The 23,592-nt window shown below is 47.5% G+C and overlaps 1 long non-coding RNA gene across 1 annotated transcript in view; it reads right to left on the bottom strand.

Annotated features, from left to right (window-relative positions):
• Positions 1 to 23,592, bottom strand: part of LOC135400249 (uncharacterized) — a 199,934-nt gene that overhangs the window by 4,648 nt on the left and 171,694 nt on the right. The gene's annotated exons all lie outside the window — the stretch shown is intronic.

Here is a 23,592-nt window from a genome sequence, read left to right as displayed (position 1 = left end):
TTCATGCTACCAACAAGGCCTAACACCTAACGTGTGACGTGCTCGTACGCATTCTCAATAGCTTTGGCAGCGCACTATGCGCGGACTTGCTGCGCGTGCAGAAAGCACCACCAAAGCTATTGAGAAGAGAACGTGCTCGAAGACGAAGTATTTCTTATAAGAAACGTGATAAAACGTGATCCCCGATAGCTCGTGACAGCTATTTCAGCACGATACAGCGGCCATGACGGAGTGTAAACACAAACTGGTTGCCAGGCAGAGCTGGCTAGGTGTGGCTATCCAATCCGCGCAGTTCCAAGTATGACGTCACAAGTGGAACCGCCGCCCGGTAGTTTTTCTCAAATTTCTCACGAAGGAGTATGGAAATTTGGAAAGCAATGTGCGTTTATGAATGAAGTTGGGACCACGGTTCTGAATATCACAACGTCTTCATACTTTCGGAACAGCAGCGGAGCTGCACTTTAAGGGCTAAACGCATGGAGCCCGAGCGCTCGGCGTGCGTGTGACCTCGTAAAAACTAGTTTTTCAACGCGCGCGGTGGGCGTACGCCGGAATCTGTCGACTATAGATATTCGCGCGCGTCTGGGCGCGTTTTCCGAGAAGTAGACAGAACCGTGGCCGTCGTGCGGCAGACAAGGTGGCGTATGAGCAGCTCGCATAAATTTTTGGGACATTATCCATCACACTAAATTTACGTGAACATTTTAATGGTATCTGGAATGAAGGAACGCAAGAACAACAGGAAAGAAGAGCACCGGCACGTTCTAACAGATATTTGTGGTCGACGAATATAGCAAGTAGGCTATACGCTCCGTACGCGTCCCATGCGTTTCGGGTGGTCGCCTCGCTGGCGTTTCTTCGCCGTGTGTGCAAGGCCATGGCGTACGCGCGACGTTTTGAGGCTGAGAAAACGTCCAATGCGTTTGGCCCTTTATACAGATAAATGCGCGGAAAATAAGGAGAGCGAAACCCGGTTACCGCTGGGAGGGCGGGCGCGCGCGCAGTGGAAGGAGCAGAGAGTGAAACCGAAACCACCCGTGGTCGGGTGGAAGGGTGGCGCAGAGGGCGCACGCATGCGTAGCTGCCGTGGCGCCCTAGTCAGTTGCTCGCTGGCTGTCGCGGAGAGCAGACGTGCGCTCGGTTGCTCTGCAGTCCCCGCACCCGCTCAGTTTCTGCCTGGCTCTCGGATGGAGCAGTCACCGCGGGGGAAAAAGTGAGTGAATTGCCGATGTTTGCGCGTTGTTATACCGTGCTCCTTTTCTCGCATGTTTGCCTTGTCCCGTGTTTAGACATGTTTAGTGGTGACCAACGAGTGATTTGCCGATGTTTGCGCGTTGTTTGACCGCGCTCGTGTTAAGCCTTATCTCGCATGTTTGCCCTACGCGCATGCTTAGACTTGTTTAGCGGTGACCCGTAGCGTGCCAAGCCTGTTGATGTACTGCTCGCGACACGGTTGTCTGAAATCTCCAACATGTGGCTGAGCGGTGCCCTATCGGCGGTGTCGCACACGAAGGAACTATACCAATACAGCCTCCTAGGGGACGCCGCTATCCCTCTCTCTCACTCTCTTGCTATGAGACGACACCCCGGTATCCGAGGGTTATTTCTCCCGACAGGCGGCGACTGCGCGCGGCCTCCCCTCCGAGTCCGTATTGGTACAGTTCCTTCGCATCCACATGGTGGTGGTGGTGCCATCTCGTCTGATGTCTTGCAACTAGCTTGCCACCTGCCTCTGCAAGCGTCCTGCCACAGTCACCCGCACCGGAGTGATTTTTTCAAGATGGCGTCGTTGATTTTCAAATAAATTATTTCTCTCTGTCTGCTCCCTTACTGTTTAGTTATTTTTTCTACAACCCAATTTTTACATAGAAAATTCACGAGAAGTATTGCATTGAGTTAAATTTTGCACTATTAAAAAATTTAAATTAAAAAAATTAAAGTAATTTTACAGTAAAATGTGCAGTACTTGCCGTGGATTTTCTGTGTAGAAATTGGGTTGAATACTTACTACTGAAGATCCCGTGACAATCCCAAAATATTGTTGTCATGATCTTCTTTGTGGATTGTGTGACCTTGGCTTTTCTTGGGGGTGCTTCTCCTGGTTTGCGCCAATCCAGCGCTTTAATTTCTTTAGGCGAAAGTCCAGCTTTGGTCAAGAATTTTATCACAGCGCGGTACTCGATTTTTTCCATTTTAACTGAGGAGTGCACCCTGGCTATTTGAAATGCCGCCCTCCAACCGACAAAAGCATGGAGAGGGTTGAGGGTGGTGCTCCGGCTCTCCAACAGATGGCGCCACGCGTCCTTAATCGCATTTTCAAATTCGCGCGCATTTTCTACCTCGGGCCGGAAACTTATGGAACCACCCTCGTAACTCGCGAGATGGCGCGAGAAAATGCCAATTTGCAATTTGCAATGCAATGCCAATGCAATTTCTACATAGAAAATCCACGACAAGTATTGCATTGAGTTGGATTTTGCACTACTTAAAAATTTAAATAAAAAAAAATTAGAGTCATTTTAAAGTAAAATGTGCAGTACTTGCTATGGATTTTCTGTGTAGAAATTGGGTTGAATACTTGCTACTATTCTCCTCATCGACTTCAAAGAGAGGAACACCACAGTGAATGCGACTTATTATGCATTGTTCAGTCCTGCACCGACTGCGAGACGCCATCAAGAAAAAGAGGCGCGGCAGGTTGAGTCGAGGTGTCTGGTTGCTCCAGGACAGTGCCCCTGTCCACACGGCTTCTGTTGCCAAGGCTGCACTGAAGGAGTGCGGCTTCGAAGAAATCCACCACCCACCCTACAGTCCAGACTTGGCACTGAGTGACTACTTCCTGTTCTCAAACTTGAAGAGGGGTCTCAGAGGACGGAGATTTCAAAACGATAGTGAGGTGCAAGAGGCAGTTTTCCAGCATTTTGCGGACCAAACTTCAGACTATTTTTTTCAAGGGTATAAGAATGCTGGTTGAAATGTGTCAAAAGTGCATCAAAGTTAAGGGTGACTATGTCGAAAAGTGATACACTTGTTTCGTCTCTATGACTATTAAAAGTTGGTTGGGCCGGAAACTTAGGGACCACCCTCGTAAAGAGATACTTCGGAACGATCGGCGAAAAAAATTGCTGCACATCGTAGTTGGTGCACAACATCCACAGTATATACCTGCCATCAATTTTGTTTCTTTCTCATGTAACGAGTTATGCCTCAAATAAGCGAGCAATCAAACAGGAACGTGGAGAGGAGTCTTAAAAACTTTCCCGCCCGAAGGCCAACGCGTTACGTCACCCTGCATGGAGCGGACAAGTAGTATACCACGCCGGTCGTAGCCACCGTGTTACATTCCCGAAACAAAACAATGGACATTCTGATCCCGAGACCGCGGGTTCGAGGACGACCGAGGACGCCAGCAACTTGGTGGCAGGGTACAAGATGCATAGACACGCCGTCTTCCGCGAGGGACGTTAAATACGGGGTGCCGTGTGGTGAGCCTTCACGTTAAAGAACCCTCAGGTGGGCAAAAGCAATCCACAGATTGACCGCTGTGGCGTCGCTCATGATCTCAATTGTCTCGCGACGTAAACCCCGATTATAAAAAATAAAACACAACAATGGACAAAAAAATTTGGGATCAGATTACTCAGACACTGATGCGGTCACCTGTTTCCTGAGAGTCAGGAAAGAGCCCAGGAATGATATGACTAAACGCACGGTGACGTTGGCCTACCAGAGAAAGATGATGATGATTGGTGTTTTATTGGCGCAGCGGTAACTTCGACCATAAACCAGAGAAAGAAAGAATACTTCCATGGACGCTCGGCATGAGGAGAATTCAGGGACATTCCCTCTGAACGCTGGCTTTGCCTTACTTTAGAAATGCCTTGTAAGATAAAGATAAGCAATGCCAGGGGTCACAACAGCTGAAAGGAGGAACTGTTGGGTAGGGCGGCCGGAGGCCGCGTGAAACGATTTATCATTGTTCCGCTATGCCGTGATAACCGCCTGATAACCGCCAGTGCGGTTATCAGTTGAATATGTTTTGTTTCTCTGATTTTATTCTTTTTTTTTTACCAGACGCCTGCTAAACACGCTGAAGAAGCAAGCTTGTTTCGCCGCTTTGGTTGTACGCCGATTTGAAAGCTCGCCCTTTTCGGGCTGCGGAAGTACAGCTTAGGAAAAAAGCTTCTGAAACGCTGGGATTTTGCATTGAACTTCTCTCAGCCTCCCCTGCTGCATAGGGGAACATGTGTTGAACAGAATCCTGGGAATAAATCAACTCACGGATTGTGTTCAAGAAATGTCCCCCTAGGGCCGCAGGGGAGGCTGGAAGAATTTAAATACAAGATTTCCAGCGTTATAGAAACTTTTCTCCCAAGCTGTGTTGACGGCATAGGTGGATAGAATATAAAATGTGGGTTTAGGAGAACTCGTCACAAGCCCGGTCGTCACAGGCCAACTGGTCATAGGTGAACTCGTCAAGGAGGCCAACTCGTCACAGGGCATCTTGTACGAGGAACTGCCGTCACGCCGCAATAATCGTCACAGTGAACCTGCCACCTGCTCACCGCACCGTACTTCCCAACGTGTGAAATAGTAAAAGGCTCTTTTGACCTAACCTTGGTCAGTCTCGACGGGTGCATATTCTACATGAACTGACCCACTCCCCAACGTGTGAAATACGTAAAAGGCTCTCCTGACCTAACCTTCGTCAGTCTCTCAACTTTTGTCCGCGCCCCAGCAACGGAGCCCCACGCTGAGTTTTCGTCACTTTCATGCTCTCCGTGCCCTTAGCAAAGACGTGAAATTTGTACGGTCAGCGGTCTTCGGAATCCGGGTTCGCGGAAGTGCGGGTCGGGCACTGGACTAATCCCTTTGGTAAAACACGGTGAAACGCATTCCCTTTGGAACGGGGTCAACCTTGCAACCAGTGTTCCGGTGACGAACCGCCCCCTTGACAAGTGTTCCCGTGACAAAAGGACCTCGTACCAGAGGGCCGCTGTGACCAATTATCCTGTGACGAGTCTTCCGGTGGCGAGTGGGATTGTGACGAGTGGACCGGTTCCCTAAAAAGCCCATCACACGCCTAATCATGAACTGCGCACAGCAAGCGTTATCGTTGTTCACAAAATTGGTGCGCGCAGGACTGCATGCGCATTGGCCGTCGCACTGCATAATGAGGACATAGCGCGTGCTACAGGTCGAAAATTTGAAGACCCTGCCCCTTAGGTCATGTCTCAGTAATCAAAAACAATCTTTTAAAATATGGATTAAAAAACTGGGATATTTAGTTCGGCCCACGTTGCGTTGCACGTTGCAAGCGTTGCGTTGTAAGCGGACTTTTTAAAAACGATATCGGGTGGGTGTGCAACCTTCAGGACGCTTATCAAACAATGCGGCCTTTCCAATACGCGGCTACATTCTGCTATCCTCGTGCTTCCGAAAATCCACTAAAGAGGAAGTTAGTGAGTTAATTTTGGAAATATTCATCTGACACATGTGTACTGTTGGTCATAGAATTAGCACCACGCTGCGTTTGTGTGTATACGAAAACAGAATGAATATGCCACTCATAATTACGGAATCCTGCTATATTCGATATGCTATTTTACCCACACAGTGGCTATCTCTCCCATTTATCAATGCTGCTCTTTGGGTAACCAAGAGCAAAATAACAAATGCGTTCTTCCACACAGTATATACGTCGTGGCGGAAATGATACGACCCATAGTATGGGCGTGCTTAACGAAAAGAAAAATTCGCTAGAGTCGCACGTTGATTGCAAGAAATTATATCAAAACCCCACAAAACAATGTGCTATAAATAAGCTAAGTGGTAAGAAGCTTTCTTATATCCTTTAATTAGTTGCAAGACTTTTGTGCAGCGGTTTCGTTAAAAGGTAGCTAATTAGCCGTTTAATGAGCTACTTTACGAAAAGGTCTGCGTCAGAAACATCAATATTTTTGCAATAGCCAATCCCGTCATAATGAAGATAAATGCGATCGCGAATAGCTCGTGGTGTGCGCGCACCATTCGGGTTTTTTTGATGGCGCCTTTCTTCGTCACGTTTTTTGATTAATGCAGGCTACAATTCTGCTAACTCGAATATTTCAGAAGTCATCCGTAACTGAAATCGCTTCTTACTGTGCACCCACACGACCTCAGGAGCCAAATTGCGTCCTTCTTGGTCCAGCGGTTTGGACTCTGGCTGCATGATCGTTCGGGACAAGCCCCTTTATGTATATTAGTAGTTGTATGTCTAATTATTATCTCAACAAGATTTCTTTTTATTGTTCTAATGATTATTGAAGAAGAATATCAGTACACTGACGGAAATATGCAATACAATTCAATATACACACGATAAAAAGCCATGGATTCAACCCTGAGTGCTGTGATGACAACGTGAAAACGCTGGCACTCGAGCGGATGTCAGCGCGATAAGCGCGGAATTTTATATTTGGCAGTGGGATCATAAATTTATGCTATCGTGACACACCGGAAAAGACGTCGAATAAGCAGTTAATCTACCCGCAGTTTCTTTTCGTTTGTACAGCTCTGACTTTGTGCCTGTATCATTATGCGTCATGAGTGTCTGCAGGCAGATAAACAACCTTCCCGCCTGTGTTTACTACTTGCTTTTAGGTGGAAAACGATTTTTCTACCGCGCTTAGCAAGGGCCAGAATGAAACCCAGATGGCAGGTTCGGAATTGGTTCTTGGAGTCGGTAGAAAAAGTTATTTTTCCAATACGGTTCTGTCCGTGACAAAGACATATCTCCCAAGCACTGTCGCAATCCGTGACCATGATACAGCCATACTGGGGATATTTATTTATTAGCACCCACAGGGCAAAGCAATATAGAGGAGAGTGGGTTATAAAATAATCATATCGATAACACAGGTCATAAGAAAGTCAAAAAAGCAACATCAATTCAAGGGATCCTGGAAAGGAAAAAAAAAAAAAACAATAGTAACGGTTAGCGATGTCATACGAGGTCTGTAGATAAAGTAATGAGACTGGCCGCTTGTCGGCTGCTCTGGCAACCCTGTGATCTCGTGTTTCACGTGACACCAAATTTAGCGTCTCAGCGACCTCCAGTAGGATATGTTTATAACACGTTGCAATGCACGTTGTAGGTAGTTATTCTTAATTACTGCGTTTAGCATGAGATTATTCATGTGGAACAGAGGGAGAATGTCGAACCACGGGTGGTGCAAGAAAAAACCTGTGTCACATATCCGAGGAAGAAGCAACCGCTGACCGACAAAAGCCGGTCCGGTGTCACGTAGCTTCCTGGGTTGCGACACCCATGTATGAAATGAAAGTAAATGAAAATTACTTTGGTGCATGTTGTCCATTTCCGCCGAGTCAGGAAATGCTTTTAAAATAAGGGTAGGGTGTGCCCATAATCCACCCGTGAAATCTGCATTTTGCTAGCTAATGTTACAACTCGCCATTTTCGCCTTCCTCCCACAACTCGGGAAGCCATCTTCCTCACAGCCCGAGAGCCCATTCATGAGGGACTAAAGGGGAGACAACGAGGTCAGCTTTCCTGGAACCACTGCCGACTCCGACCTGATTCCCCAGGGACGTCGCCTGTTTAAGCGAACGCTGTGACCCGCTAAAATGAGAACTCTTGTATACTTCTGTAAATACACTTTCTGTTTCGTTGTGCTCCTTGCCTTTGCCTACGTTCCTGCCCCAGGATGTTGGGATCGGCCTCGCTACCATCCGGCGGTTCGCAACACTAATGAGCACTATCGCACACACAGTTGACGAAGAGCGGTCGACTGAATTAACGTGCGTGAAATCTTACACACGGCACAAAGCATTTAGCATAGCGACAAGTCTTGTTCTTGCTTCCCATAGAACGCGAATAGCCCCGTCTTAGATCGCAGTGGTCTTCTCCTTGTCATTTTGTTGAAATCGTGGGACACATGGTTCATGTGAACCAAAATGGTGTGATGTAAGTTTCGCGTTTTGGTTTACTTTGCCCTCTGATCTGACGTGCACAGGGCGTATCGGTCACAAAGACACGCAGCATGGATATAGGAGAAAAAAACGGTGCTAAGGTAAATTAATAAATGCAAATGAGCATCTTTGGGGTTCTCTGCAACAGGAAGACTTCGCCCTTGCTTCCACGTCTCGCGAGCACATTTTTTTCTTCTTATTATGTGTGAATCATCCAGGCAACGTCTGTCAACTAATATGTACCAGCGGCTATCCACAGGTCAGTGAAGACAGACATGGGCCTGCGGCAGAAAGATAGGGCCGAAGAATGTAACTACAGCAATATGTGATTAGAAAAATCTTTAACGAGGTTCAAATTTAAGAATAAACTGTTGATAACACGAGGCAGAGCCGTAGCGAGGCAAGTTTGCGCCCAGGGAAGGCGAAATCTAAGCCCCCTCCCATTGCCGTCAGGACCCCTATAAACAAAGAAATGAAACGCTTGTTTGCGCTGTCGAGATCGTAAATTCAAATTTTCTTCGTTCCCGCTTTATCTTGTCCAACCAAACTGCCAGAGCCTGCCGTTTGGCGCCCTCTCAGGCGAGGGCGCCCGAGGCAGCTGCCCCTCTCGCACCCCCGTCGCTACGGCTCTGACACGAGGTATTTCCTTTTTCATAAATCACTTGCTTTGACTTAATTTCGGGAGACATAACTATTTCCGAAACTGCTCTCGCGATAGCGTGTAAGCAATAGGGAGGAATCTGGTTCCTATATTTAAGCTGGTTGTGGGTATAAACGTGCAGACCAGCAAACTGCCTACCAACTCAAAGACTCAAACAGCAGTTGCTGCAACGCATCCGCGATATCGATATGCGATTTTGAAGCTTCAACCAGCGAACTGTTAGAATGGTTTCCAGATCATGATGCTCACCCCGTACGAATGACAACGTACTCGTATTAGTTCCATGCATCTACGCAACGTTATCGTTACAACGCTCGAAGTACCGATCCTATAGAACTGTACGCGCGGCTTTTAGCAAAAAGAAAAATAAGAAAAGCGCAAACAGCAACCAGTGCTAAATGCATAAAATACGTAGCAAGGAGGAAATAGAATGAAACAAAAAAGCAATTGAAAGGAAAGAAACGTGGGGCGGGGATTCGAACCCGGGCATTTCTGGGTGAACGCCGAAGAGCTACCGGCGATGCCAGCTGAACACGAGCTGGACCCACGTAAGCCGGCATAAGCTCGTTCCGAGGCATCGTTCGTTGATTGAGAACTTTATACGCCCTGGGCAATAAATTGACGCTACTTGGGTGGCGTTCTTTGTCTGAGTTTGAAGTAGAATCTTTCATCTTCACGTCCCATAGTGGACATTTTTTTGGGATCTTAGCGTTTCGTAGATATTTGCAAGCAAAGGCGTACGGTCACCCGTTACTCCATAGAAGAAACGTGAAAAGACTAAGTTGGTCAAGCAAAAAAAAAAAAACTGTGGTTCTACTGGCGCGATTTTGCTATCAAAATGTCGCAGGGGGTCTCATTCGTTCATCCAGACGTGGACACTTTCTGGCAACACCGGGTTTATTGAGATGCAAGAGAAAAACGTGGTGCAATACATTGCACCTATGGGATATGCAGGTATAGCGGACTTTAGGCAGGGTGTTCCGCGATTCTGTGAATGTGGTGGCTAGACTTTTTCAAATTTCAGAAGTCGTTTTTATGATTCCACCTTCCTTTTCAAGTGAGATATTTCACAACTCTGTTCAGTTCATGTAAATGATTGTGGGAATACAACAAGCTTGGAATCCATTTGGTTGCGAAGTTTGGTTGCGAAGTTGCGAGTAACTCACCGTGCGAAAGGAGCCTACTCGCTGCAACTTCAACTGTGTGCAACGTCGCTGGAACGAAGTTGCAGCAAAAGTTGCATCGTGTGAATAAACCCTATAACATCCCGTGACATATATCCCAGTCAAACACGTTGGAGATATTCCAGATGGAGTCCCGTTGAGATATCCATAGGACGTCCACACAAAGTTTCAACGGGGCATCTCGTGATTTATCGGACGTGACGGGATCGCGAGGATATCCTCGGGACCGTGTTCTCTGGGTATCCTAATGCTGGTCACAGAATATCAGATACGCGCACGCCCTGCTCCACAGAATTTACACACACTTTCTGTGTTCTTTCTGTCACCCTCTACGTCCTTCCTGTATGCAATTGGTACACACCTTTCTGTAGAAAGTCTGTAGACAAGGTGTGAGTAGTAGGGACTTAGGTCCAACAACGATGTCCTTTTTCTAATCCAGTTCCAGGAATTCTATTCTAATCCAATTCTAAGCCAAAATCCACTTTTAAGCCAACACAATCCAGTTGTAATCCAACGCAAGCCAATTCCAAAGCCATCCGATTGGTCGCCATTAGCTCCGCCCACTTCACGTTGATTGGTCCACACTCAGCCTACTGATGGTTGATTGGTTGACCGTAGCTAGTTAGTTGGCTTGGCTCCGCCCACTTCACGTTGATTGGCCCATCCTAAGCCTACTGATCGTTGATTGGTTTACTGTAGCTCCGCTCCTTTATGCAAATTTGTTGGCTCCACCCACTTCACGCTGATTGGCCCATGCTAAACCTACTGATCTTTGATTGGTCCACCATAGCTATGCTAATTACTCGGCTCCGCCCCCTTTACGATGATTGGTGCACGCCGTTCACTGAGCCTCTATGCTAATTAGCCCGCTCCACTGATTGGTCCACGGTAAGCCTACTCATCCCGATTGCTCCTCTTCTCCACAGACTTCTAAGCCCCCTGATTGGCCTACGCTGAGCCCCCCATAATGGCTAGCAGCCCTGATTGGTCTACTGAACATAGCCTTCGCCAGCGCTCGCCAGATGGTGCGCGGATCGCTTGGCAGTGGCTTCAGATGGTTCTAACCCAATTGGGTATCTCTATCTCTTACGTCCAAACTTACCTCGTGCCACCAGATGGCGCGACTAAGGTGCATCAACTCCGCGCGGTTCCGCTTCGACGCGCCACACGAGCGAGAGAACTTCGTCGAGATGTGTTGCCACATGTTGCGCTCCCATTTCACCGCAAACAAGTTGCAGGACATCATACTCGAAATCTTGGACGAGTACCTGTCGGGTTACAGGGAGCAATCACTGCGTGAGCTTCAGGAACTATGTCAGGAAGAAATAAGAGTCCTGGAGACGATCATCAATCGCGCTAGGAGCTATGGATGAAAATAAAGATGCATCACACCTCGCTACACAGTCTGCTCAAGTTATTCCACGATGCGCATGCAGTTCCAGCACCCCGCTCGAATTCTCATCTCCATGTGTGGCAAGACGGTGCTCACGCAGAATATAATGAGACACCCAGAGTTATTTAGCATTGCACTGCAGAAGATACTCTACGTACGAAAGTATGCAGCTGGATGGGAAAAGGATTTCGACGGCGTGGAGTTTATGGACAGGATACCCGCAGATTGGGATGAACAATATCCCACTCTCATAGTTATTGACGATCAAATCACGGAAAAGGGGGTTCTATCGGAAGTACAGTCGCTGTTTGTGCGTGGTAGCCACCATAAGAATGTGTCCGTAATCCTGATCACACAAGCCTTGTTCTATCACAACGCCGCTTTTCAAACGATATCGCTGAATGCCAGTTATATCGTATTGTTCCGGAACGCACGGTCTGTACAACAGATCGAAACCTTCGGACGTCAAGTATTCGGGAAATAGGGGCTCTCCTATTTTCTCGACGCATATAACAAGGCGAGGGAGAAGGCGCACGGTTATTTAGTCGTAGAACTTCACTCGCAAACACATCCTCCCCGTAGCCTGCGAACGGGTATTTTACTGCACGACCGGCAGTTCCTGTTTACGGCCGCGAAATGACCGCCGATCTTAGAAGACATCTCACGCTCCTCAAAGTATTGGCCACCTGCAAATCGGCGCACCGCGTAGAGTTACTCAAAGAGCTCAGCTGTGACGACATTCGAATCCTTTCGGAAATCTGTCTGAACATTCTACGCGGAAATATCCCACTTTCGACGGAACTTCATAAAAACTTGAAGAAACACAAAAAATCCTGCGCTTCCTCGCTTACAAGTCACTTCATAAGTGCCCGCGGCAGTTGAAGAAATGTATTAGGCGACAACGAGGTGGTCTCATTCCCATACTTCCACTGCTCCTCTCAGGGCTATCAAGTCTCGTGGCTGGAGTCGCCGGGCGAGCGATATCCAAAGCCATCGGTCATGGCTCATAGAATAGAAATAGGTGAAGTTCTGAAATCCAACGATTCGGACGACGTAAAGGTGGGCAAAATACTGGAAGCCTTCTATTACTTGCTCAAGCGAGCTCACTATCATCCTCCTCCTCCTCCTCCTCTGGAACCTGTCCATTCGGCACCCGAACCGGAACCCAATCAATTGGATTTTAATCTTCTACCCTCCGGCGTTGATAAAGCACGCGCGAAATATGTGCTAAAAGAATTGAAGAAAGTTTTCACGTGGCAGGCAGCTAATCTTCTAGTATATAGTGGGAAACGAATCAATCGCTGAAACATTGTAGCCCTTGTGAGCTACTTAGCACGGCATAGCGCGCTCATCAAGAAACCCAGTTGGTACAAAAAAGTATAGAAAATTATAAGCGCTCTGAAAATGCACCGCATTGCTCGCTGGAGCAAATATGTGGCTCTATAGAAAGATCAAGGAGAAAGGGTTAGGTGGAGTGGATCGGTACCGGCGTAATCACAAGCTCACAAGCCGAGAAGCCATTGAACAGCTGAAAAAAGAAGATGCTTACACCCTTCACAAGCCCGTGAAGAAAAAATTTAAGTGGCGCTTCATCATCGCAACTCACGTGAGGGATTTATATCAGGCAGACCTTCTGGATATGCGTAAATATCAGAAATTTAACAAGGGCTTGGTCATGGATACGCTATCGAGGTACCTGTACATGGTCCCCATTCGCACAAAGCGCCCGCAAGACGTAACGAAAGCTTTCCAACGAGTTTTCCGTCATGGAATTCCGAAGAATCTCCTCACGGATCGCGGAAGCGAATTTTGGGGTTCCCCCATTCTTCAGTATTTTCAGTCGCTACTAAACCACTATACCACGCAGAGTGGAATGAAGGCGGCTTCCTGTGAACGCGTGCAGAGGACAGTTAGAGAAAGAATAGCCAGACATTTCACTAGTACGGGGAAGTTTAATTATATCAACGCGCTGCCGAAGATAGTGGCCGGCTATAACGACTCGGTACACTCTGTCACGGGCGAAAAACCGAAAAACGTGAACGCTGGAAATGAAGTAGCTCTGTTCAACAGATTGAATCGTAAGACGACCCTGCGCGAGAGCAAGTATAAAGTAGGGGACCAGGTGAGACTCGCGTTAGATCGCGGCGTGTTCGCCAAAGGCTACGATCAAAGGTGGACGGCCGAAGTGTTCTAGGTGTCGCGAACGAGAAAGACCGATCCACCCGTAGTGTACGTGAAAGATTCGGATGGAAAAGAAATACTGGGATCATTCTACGAGCAGGAGCTGCAGCCCGTCCACCATTTTTCCTCGTACGATAAGCGACTCATATCCACGGTGATTAGAAAGAAGAAAATTAACGGGATATTGCACTACTTGGTTCATTGGTTCGGATACGCCAAGATCACTATTCTTGGGTGCCCGCCAGCGATGTCAGAAAATGAATTTTACATGTATCTGCTCTCGAACGCCAGCATGGACTTGCACCCGTCCAACATGCTGAATGACTTCACGATCGCGTTAGATAAGCTGCTACACCTGGATGATTCGTACGTCGTCGGTCTAGAGGGATTTTCCATTCCCAACATCTCCCTGAACGTGAACCAAGCGCCGGATAACCTGATAAAGCTATCAAGGGAGAAGTGGCAAACAAAACAGCTGACGTTCGAAGACACGGACACGCTCTTGAATAAAATATTCCCCGAATATGGGATAGAGTGGACTTACGAAGAAGATCACTACGTGTTTAAGCTACCGTCGCGCGTGCGCTCGGTGAAATTAATCGACAGACCGCTGCATCTCGCCTTTGGAATCGTCGACATCAATGGAGATCACCCGGAGGGTGGCAGAGTACGCACCGTCCCAAACGTGTTACCGCTTGCGGGGGAAAGAGCCGTTATGATGCGAGTTCGCCGGGTGATAGTGATCAATAACGATCTAATTTTGGAACCCCAGTCGCTAATTACCGACACATTCAACGAATTCTTCAGAGCGACGAACGATACAGAATCAAGGGTGGAATACAAAGACAACACTCACTTGCTCTCTCTCTCCCGGCGAATTTCAACTTGTCGACCGAGTTCCTGGACCTCATTCAGGTGAAGCACATCCACGTTGAAGGATCCCGAAAGCGCATCACGTGTAATCCCATAGTGAAGACGTACTCTATCCAGATAAACACTCGAGAGATGGAAAGTCGGCGCATTTCACTTCCACCAAATTACTACGAAACACCGGAAGATCTCGTGAGCGCCATCCATGAGCGTCTGCAGCCGGAGGCTTCCCTCACGCACGATGCATGGGCGGGGAAGTGTTCGTTGAGCTTGCGGGAAAATGTGTCGCTTACATTATCCAATTACTTTGCGTACCTACTAGGTTTCGGCGCGAAAACCGTATTTACCGAAAACGATACGGGCGTCGACGAAGTGACCATAGATCTTCCCATTAACTGTATTATGATATACACGGATCTCGTCACGCCCTCCGTAGTGGGAAACGGGCGGCATCCGATACTGAAATTAATTTCATTCGTATACGATAGAACGAAAGAACAACTGAGTTTCAGCTTTCTTCCCGTTCAGTACTTTAAGTTAATGCAGCGCGAAATTTCCTCAATTGCCGTCTCTATACGCAACGACACGGGTCGCAAGCTACCGCTACAAAATCGCGGTAGATCGACGCTGACGATGCACTTTAAGCATGTACACTAAAGCGGTACCAATCTACGGATTCGGCGTTCCAATGGTATACAGGTCGCACCTGTACCAGAGGGGTGGCAATTTCTTTTCTCAGCTCGGTCGTTTCGCTATTCCACTCTTTAAACGCGTATCGGCCTACTTAAAAAAGACGGCTATCGCCGCCGCTAAGCGCGTGGCCAAAAATCTGTCGGAGGGAGACTCTTTCCAAAGTGCGCTTAGAAGATCGGCGAAAGACACGGGCCACGAAATTCTCCGAGACCTCGGAGGGGCCGGGCGAAGGGGGAGAAAACCGGACGTCTTCGACAGCATAAATCACGCCGGTTGCGCGGCCACAATTTAGTTGTGAGATGGACACGATTAATGTCGTACATCCCGACACTCCTCTGTTGGATAAGTCGGAAACACAATTATTTTCCGTGCCGGGAACGCAGTGGCATATACTGAAGGGGGAATATGAGGTATTCTACCCGGTCGCTGACATATCCTCCGTCATAGAGTTCCAGCTTTCGAATTTGGGGCATCACTATCTCGATTTGAACTCCGTGTACATAGTGACGAAAGTCCGCATCGTACGTGACGATGGTTCGCTACCAGAAACACACGCTGGCGATCGGACGACCTACGACGAGGTCTACCCTGTCAACGCGTTCGCAGTTCGCTTTTCAAGAGCGTAGCCGTCTTCTTGAATCAGACCATGATTACGAATAATGATTTGTATAGCTATAGAAGCTACCTGGATATTTCGCTTCACGCCAGCACCACGGAGCAAAATACCGTGCATAAAGCGGGTCGGTACACGCAAGAAGAAGCGCGTCAATCGGAAAACAACATTCGCGCTCGTGGACCGACCGAACGATACAACCTCACACGGGGCGGCAAGACCATCGACCTGGTTTCCAAGATCAACTCTGACAATGTCCTGCAGCCCAAGCTACTCATATCGGGAGTGGAAATTAGGCTTGTTTTTTATCAAGGCTCCGACGAATTTCGCATTATGAAGACCGATCAGGAGCAGCGCACGCATAAAGTGGAAATCATGAGTGCCGCCTTGTACATAAAGAAAATCACCGTGTCTCCCAGCCTATTCCTCGGGCACGAAACGGAATTGCAGCAGCGCAAGGCTCTCTACACACTGACCGGAAGTGAATCGCGTATTCGTTCGCTACCTGTTGGCAACCTGGATGCATGCCTGGAAGATTTATTTCCAGAGAAGATACCGTCTAAGGTGGTGGTCGCATTCGTGCCCACCCTAGCCTACCAGGAAGCATTCAATCGCGACCCGTATCGACTTGTGAACTGCGACATTGAGTTGGCAACGCTCACTGTGAACGGGACGCAGCGAATAGACAGGTTCGACTTCAACAATAACCTGAACCACTGAAGCTACTTCAACCTCTTGGAGCAGCTGTGCGAGAAGAACGTATCCTACGAATACGACCACTACGTTGGAAACAAGTTCCTATGCTGTACTACGACCTGGATCCCGATCAATCCTCCGTCCACCTGTCACCGATCAGGCATGGAAACGTTCGTCTGCAACTCAAGTTCCGACGTGCCTTGGCCGAACCCACGACCGTATTGATACTGTCCGAGAGTGTGAGCATCATGTCCATCGATAGCAACAGGAACGTCACACTGGATTAGCGATGTTCGAGCAAGATATCGAGAGACTCCTGAAGTACAACGATTACACTTCGGCACTCTTCCGTGGTGTATACGCTCGGTACGATCGTCTGCCCGCGCTGGATAGGCCGGGAATAATCGTGGTCAACACCGATCGGTGACAGCAAGCTGGGGAGCACTGGATTCTCTACGCGAAAATGAAGGATGACCTCATCTACTTTGATTCCTTCGGATTGCCACCCATCGAACCCGAGCTGAAACGCCTCGCCGTCGACGAGTATAGTGATGTCTGTATTCAAAGCCTGTATTCTCCAATGTGTGGTGTGTACAGTTGTATCGTGGCAGCGTTTGGCGAAAGGGAAATCACTGAAGAGCATTGTATTCCTGTTTTCCGATAATCTCGCCGGTAGTGCCCTAAAATCAATAAAGATGTTAGAAGAGTTGTTTGTTGCTTAAAAAAGTGTGGTGTCCTTTATTTTCTATAGCTCCCCAGAAACTATACTTGCTTAGTCGACGAATACGCGCTATAGCACCCTATCATATCATTCTATCAATATAGCTTCCCATCATATCAGCCTATCTTCCTAATCCCATCACAACAACACAACATTTTTTCTCTTAAAATCTTAAATACATTTATTTTTATTTTACTGATGATTACATATGGGACGCGGACTTTCGCTGGTCTCGGTCACTTTTTCTTCGCGTGAGTAAAAGTGATGTCGGGCGATGCGACTCTTTTACCATCCCTGAATCTCTCCTTCTTCTCTAGTTTTAGATCTGGTAATTCTCGCATTTCTTGCAAATCTTCATCTGTGAGTCGGTTAAAACGACTGGGTAGGTACACCTTTACGCGTTTATCGTTGTCCATCAGGAGTCCCACGTACTCGGCCTCCCCGTACATAGTGTTCACTTTGCGTAAGTCCAACACGTCGAGCTTTTCCTTCTTCGGAACAATGCTCATTTTCTGAATGTCCCCATCACCGGGTTTCTTTAGTTTATCCAGCTTCTCGAAAATAGATGACATATCTCGCTTACTTCTCAGTGCAAGTTTCTACGCGCGCCGAATGAACTGAAAATGAGGACAACTGTTACCTAACTTTCCTCATCTTGAAGACAATAGTGAAACATACCTTTCTCGTTGTGCGCTTCACCCGGGGTTGACCGATGGAAGTAGCTTCACAGACCTCAAATGAGTTATATATCGCAACTTTTATATAAAGCACCCCTGGAGGGGCGCAAAGGTGGTGCGATTTTGTTTACACAACCACGCAGGAACAGCCCGTGATATATGATGCGCGCGCGCGAAGGACATTTGGAACTTCTTGGAAACTGCATAAGCGAATCCTTTGTTTTTGGTTACAGAAAGCTTGTTTCGGCAATGACCAGGTGGTCCGCTTTGACGTGGGCTCATAGGAATATTTTTCTTCAGATAGACTTGTCTCATCAGGCAGAACAGTTTACTTTTGGTTTTAATACGCGCGGTCTCGGAAAACATGATTTACGACCTACGATTTACGACATGCAGCCGACTCATTCTCAAGGTGACCCAATTTCTCCGAGAAAGCGAAATCTGTTTATACCACCTTGAAACATACGCAACATTTTTTTCGCTAGGGCCCGCCGCGACGGGTGGAAGTGCGTTTTTGATATTAAACAGATGGCACCATCATGTTGGGGCATGTCTCAAGGTGACCCAATTTCTCGGAGAAAGCCTATTTAGATCACCTTGAAACATATGCAACATTTTCTTCGCTGAGAATAAAACAAAGCTCACCATAGAGTTCTATAACTCATTTTGGCCATGATGGGTAGAAGTGCATTTTGATATAAAACAGGTGGCCCCAACGTGTTGGAACATGCAGCCGACTCATCCTCAAGGTGACCCAATTTCTCGGAGAAAGCGAAATCTGTTTATACCATCTTGAAACATACGCAACATTTTCTTCGATGGGGATAAAACAAAGCTCACCATAGAGTTCTCATTTTGGCCATGACGGGTGGAAGTGCGTTTTGATATTAGACAGATGGCCCCAATGTGTCCTGATCCTCAAGGTGACACAACTCCTCAGAGAGCATGATTTACGACCGTGCGGAAACAAGCGAGCCCCGACGTGTTGGCGCATGCAGCGTGGATGCTGGTTTATAAGCCGCGCGATCACCTCAGGGGGGGGAAGAGTCTGCTTCAACTCGCTTCGAAAGTAAGTTTTTCGCCTCACTTGTTGCACATTTCTTACGGATCCGTTTATTTTCAGTGCCTCGGTGTGTATTCTGCTTTTTTGACCCTCACGATATCGAGGATGAATCGGTAGACGATTCTCGGGACGGCGCACCCCCTACACTCTAAAATAGGTACCCTATAACGCACCTTATATCGAGCTGTACCTGGTAAATATCAGGTACATGAGTGCTTTTCCGCAGTTGCTTTAAGAGATACTGGGCGAGGCAAAGAATCTCGCTTTGTATGTATGAGGTACAAGCATATTTATGAGGTACACGGTCAATTTATGAGGTACCGTGCCTTGTACTGTATAAAGCAGTACCTCTTGCGCGAAATCTTATTGTGCTCTCAGCACTTCTTGCGTTCAAGTAACGCCCCAAAGGATTCGATGCAGTCAGATAATGCATGTACATCGCACGGACTGGGCGATAAAGGTTAGCTGTTGATTTACAACTATGACTGTTTCATTCATGGTGGATGATAAAACATTTCCAGTCTATGTCGTCAGCTAAAGAGCCTCAACTGTGGTACTTTTGTTTAAATTGTCTGCGTCTGTTTCAAGTATATTACAAACACAGGCTAGACAGTGAGCAGGGAAAATCCCGTTCTGTATATGTGATGTTTATTGCTTATTGAGTATTTACATTGACAAAATAGAAAGAGATTGAACTCTCTCCGTGTGTTCGTGAAGGAGGCAGGTTTTCCTTTGGCCAACATGAAAACTAAAAGAAAAAGAACATTCCGGAGCAGATAAGCTGTCGACGAACCGACAAGCCAAGCCACACCTTCCAGTGGTTTCATGAGGTCAGGCGGGTGAGTGTCTTATTTTTTACTTATCTTGCCTCATATCTAGCGAATCGAACCTTTGATACCTACGGAAGGAAACATGCGTTATAAGTGCAACCGCGTCCGCGTGTGAATGTTATTTGTGATCAGGAAGCCGTCGTCTTCGCACAGTTAAGTTGACCGGTTAAGGGGCATCGAAAGGCCGGGAAGGAGTACCTGCTCATGGTAAGTTCCTCTTTAACGTTGTTCATTTCCGATACAACTACGTGCATGCCGTTTCCCAAAACGTGCATGTGTAGGGTGAGTGCACGGTAGCTCGCCAGAGTGCGTATGCGATTGCATTGAGGGTTCTAACAACCTAGAAGCGTTCCACGTCATAGTATTATTTCAGGCTTGTCCAGTGCTGTAGGTTATCGTCCCAGTTGTAGCACTGAAATATTTTTCGATGTACGAGGGGCGTTCAAGTCAAACCGGGACGTTCCATTTTTCGCAAAAGTAAAATGAACTTACAGGCGAGAAATTAGTTTTATTTTTCAACGTAATCTGCAGCTGCACTAATGCACTTGTCCCAGCGTTTCACGAGGGCTTGGATGCCAGCAGCGTAGAAATCGTTACCGACGCGTAGCAGCCCTGATCGGACCGCATTCTTGACCTCGTCGTCGCAGCAGAAGTGGCGACCCCCAAGGAACGCCTTCAGTGGCCCGAGGAAATGGAAATCGCTGGGGGCGAGGTCTGGACTCTAAGGGGGATGTGGCAGCAACTCCCAGCCAAATTCCTGTAAGGTGCGTGTCGTGAGATGCGCGGTATGCGGGCGTGCATTGTGTTGTAGGAGGAGGACTCCTTTGGTGATGAGGCCCGGCTTTCCGAAACTGGATGTGTTCATGAATGATAGTGTTCAACGTTCCCACAGAAAGGTCCGTCTTTCGAGCCAGTTCGAGACATGTTATCCGTCGGTCCTTGAGGATCAGGCGCTCCACAAGTTGGATGTTCTCAGGAACTCTGACACTGGGCTCTGAGCCGCCCCAGCCGGGATCGTCCTGCACTGATGTACGGCCGTCTCGGAACCGTGTGCACCACTCAAACGCTTTGCTGCGGCTAAGTGTATCGTGGCCATACTGAGCCTGAAGTCTTCTGTGAATTTCAGATGACTTTCGCTGTTCGACGTGTTTTTCGCTGTTCGATGTTCGATGTGCGCGCTCACCTCGTTGTCGGCCATCTTGTCTAGCACGTGTCTTCTGTTTTGCACAAACTTTGGACCACAACGTTGTGAACGTGGGGGCCTGTTGCGTGTGAAAAAGAAGTAGCGGAAGCCATTTGTACACTCAGGAGACAGAAAGTCCCGGTTTGACTTGAACGCCCCTCGTAGATACAGTGGCACGTACACTTGCCTTAACCAGCGGAGCGCGTGTCATTGGGCGCTGATAGACAGCTGGAAACGAGATTGGAATGATGCACTATCCCGTTGAAGGGAGGGTCGGTATGCACAGCGGAGATGCCGAAAAGCGAACTCATCCGCTCTGCGTATCGACACTCCCCTCAAGGGAATAGTGGATCATCCCAACCTCGCTTCCAGCTGCCTATTAGCACCCAATGACACGCGCTCCGCTGGTTAAGACAAGTCTGCGCGCCAATGTACCTCCTGTCAGTATAACGAACATGGCTACCCCATGGAATGGCCACCTCCAATAGATTCTTTCGAATCCAGCTCTCCGAGTAAAGAATAAAATTGTAATTCTATACTGGAGCAAAATCCGATCGCCTTGATAGATTCCTTGGGGTTATTTCACGACGGATCATGCAGGGTGGTTCGGTCGACCTCTCCAGTTTTTTTCTTTCAAAGATATATTAAAGCCTTTTTCCTAGGAGGCATATTGGCGCTGAAAGTAGTCGAAAATAATTTGTGGTTACTTTTTAATGAATTATCATTCAGATGTGGGCATTTCTACCATTGCGCTTCCTACGCGGTTTGACGCCACGTATCTTCGTAACTATTTCACATATTCAGCTGAAGTTTTTTCCATGTATTGTCTGGTGTGGATAGCGTTGTATCCTAAGTTCTGAGGATCCTAAGGTTTGCCTTTGAGGAGATAAAAAATCGCAAAATTGCATCATTTGTAAAATATCGAACGTTTCGGGAACCCCACAAGTCGTCCCACAGTTGTGATACCCCAAAGGAATCTACATCATTGTGTTCGTCTCGAAATGCCTTTTCTTCTCATAGCGAGTACATGGTATTGTGAATTAGTGCAATTTCCCCAACAGTCTTTTTGTGAGGGGTGTCTACAGAAAATGCGCAAATTCGACAGCGCGTATCCCATATATTCTCACATGTGACATAGTTCATTTTATTCACAAACGTTCTTGGTCGAATGCAAGCAAATGGTCGAAATGCCCACATCTGAATGATAATTCATTAAAAAATAACCACCAATTATTTTCAACTACTTTCAGCGCCAATATGCCTCCTAGGGACAAGACTTTAATATATGTTTCAAAGAAAGAATTGGAGAGGTCGACCGAACCACCCTCCTGATCCGATGTGAAATCACCCTTTGCTGGAAAGTCAGGCACCAAGAGTAGCCAGCTGGCAAAACATCCATGGGTCAGAATGACGTCTTCACTTAACGGCGTAGCGATGTAGTTTGCCATGTTAGCAATGCAGTTTGTCAACACTAATTATTCATACGATTGAAATAAATCAAGCGAAGTATTCGGTTTTGCTGTGCTGTTACTGCTCAAGCCGACAGTGTAGTTTTATCTCTGATATCTAAGCCTCACTTGTTTCTCAGCTGATACTGAAACTTGACGTTGGATCCCATAAAAGCTTTGATCAAGCAATGGTGGATATGACCAACATCCTGGCGGCTTTTTCAGCCATGAAGGAAAAGAATCGCCGACGTTTGTCCATGTGGACGTATTCTTACGTCCAAAAAATTCGAAGTATGACCTGTGTGGGATATCTAATCAGAAGATAGGGGGCACGCAGTGCCACGGCAACAGCAAGTGGCCGTGGCAGACGAACGTGGTATAAAAGCAGGGGTCTCGTTAAAACTAGGGTCATTTCGTTTGGCCTTGTCTCGACGGCTGAGAGGACAATAAATCTGGTATGTTTGCTTGAATCCGCTTTTGTGCTGCTTGTTCCTTCGCGCACGGAACGGACGGGCTGACGCCCCGGGGTTGTGGGAACGTAGGTTTCCACACCGGATATCAACGGTATGTAGACTGCTTCCTTTGTTTGAGACAATTCTTTTGGAAGGCACAAACACGAACTAATTGCGGCGTTTCTGTCCAGACCGTCCCTGAAGAGGTAGTCTGTCCGGGAGCGAAACTCTTTTTCGTGCAAGAGAGCCTTGTTTGGTGTAGTGACAGAGAGGCTCTGCAGCTGGAACCGTCGGGCATGCTTATATGAGTTTATGCTGCTCTGCTGCTTGACAGTTTACTACTTTAAAAAAAATAAACTTGACATACCCAGCTGCTTTTGGCCAGTTGTTACGCCTGCTGCAAATATATATTGTGGGCGACAACGAATTCCCGAAGCCGTACAGAAAGCCACGGCTTTCGCAGCCGCTGAAATCGCTGAAGCTCAAATAAAGAGCGGTACAGTATTTAGATCGCCTTTTGTCTTTGTCCCGCATGTGTTTGCAACACGTTGGTAACCTTCGCGTGTGTTACAGATGCACACTTCTGCGAGTGTGTATTACTACTACCGATACCAAAGCATAAACTAACAGTACATGATGCGCGTCGTGCATTTTGCTGTGCGTGTGATACGTCACGTATGGATTATGGCACCAGAAACATGTTCCTGTCCGTTATGTGTGGACTGTATACTTCTTGGACAACTGTATCCCTTACACGGGCGTACCTGTTAGACGGGCGTACCTCCTAGACGGCAGTACCTGTTAGACGGCTGTACCTCTTAGGCGGTTGTACCCGTTAGACGTTTGTACCCTTTAGACGACGGTACCTCTAAAATGGTGTTAGACGGCAGTACCTCTTGGACGGATGTACCTGTTAGACGGCAGTACCTTAAAACTGCTGTACCTTGTAGGCGCTT

This window comes from Ornithodoros turicata, chromosome 1, assembly GCF_037126465.1.
Source record: "Ornithodoros turicata isolate Travis chromosome 1, ASM3712646v1, whole genome shotgun sequence".
NCBI classification, from domain to species: Eukaryota; Metazoa; Arthropoda; class Arachnida; order Ixodida; family Argasidae; genus Ornithodoros; species Ornithodoros turicata.
Note: the sequence above shows the minus strand (reverse complement) of the source record. Positions and strands in the feature narration are given on the sequence as shown.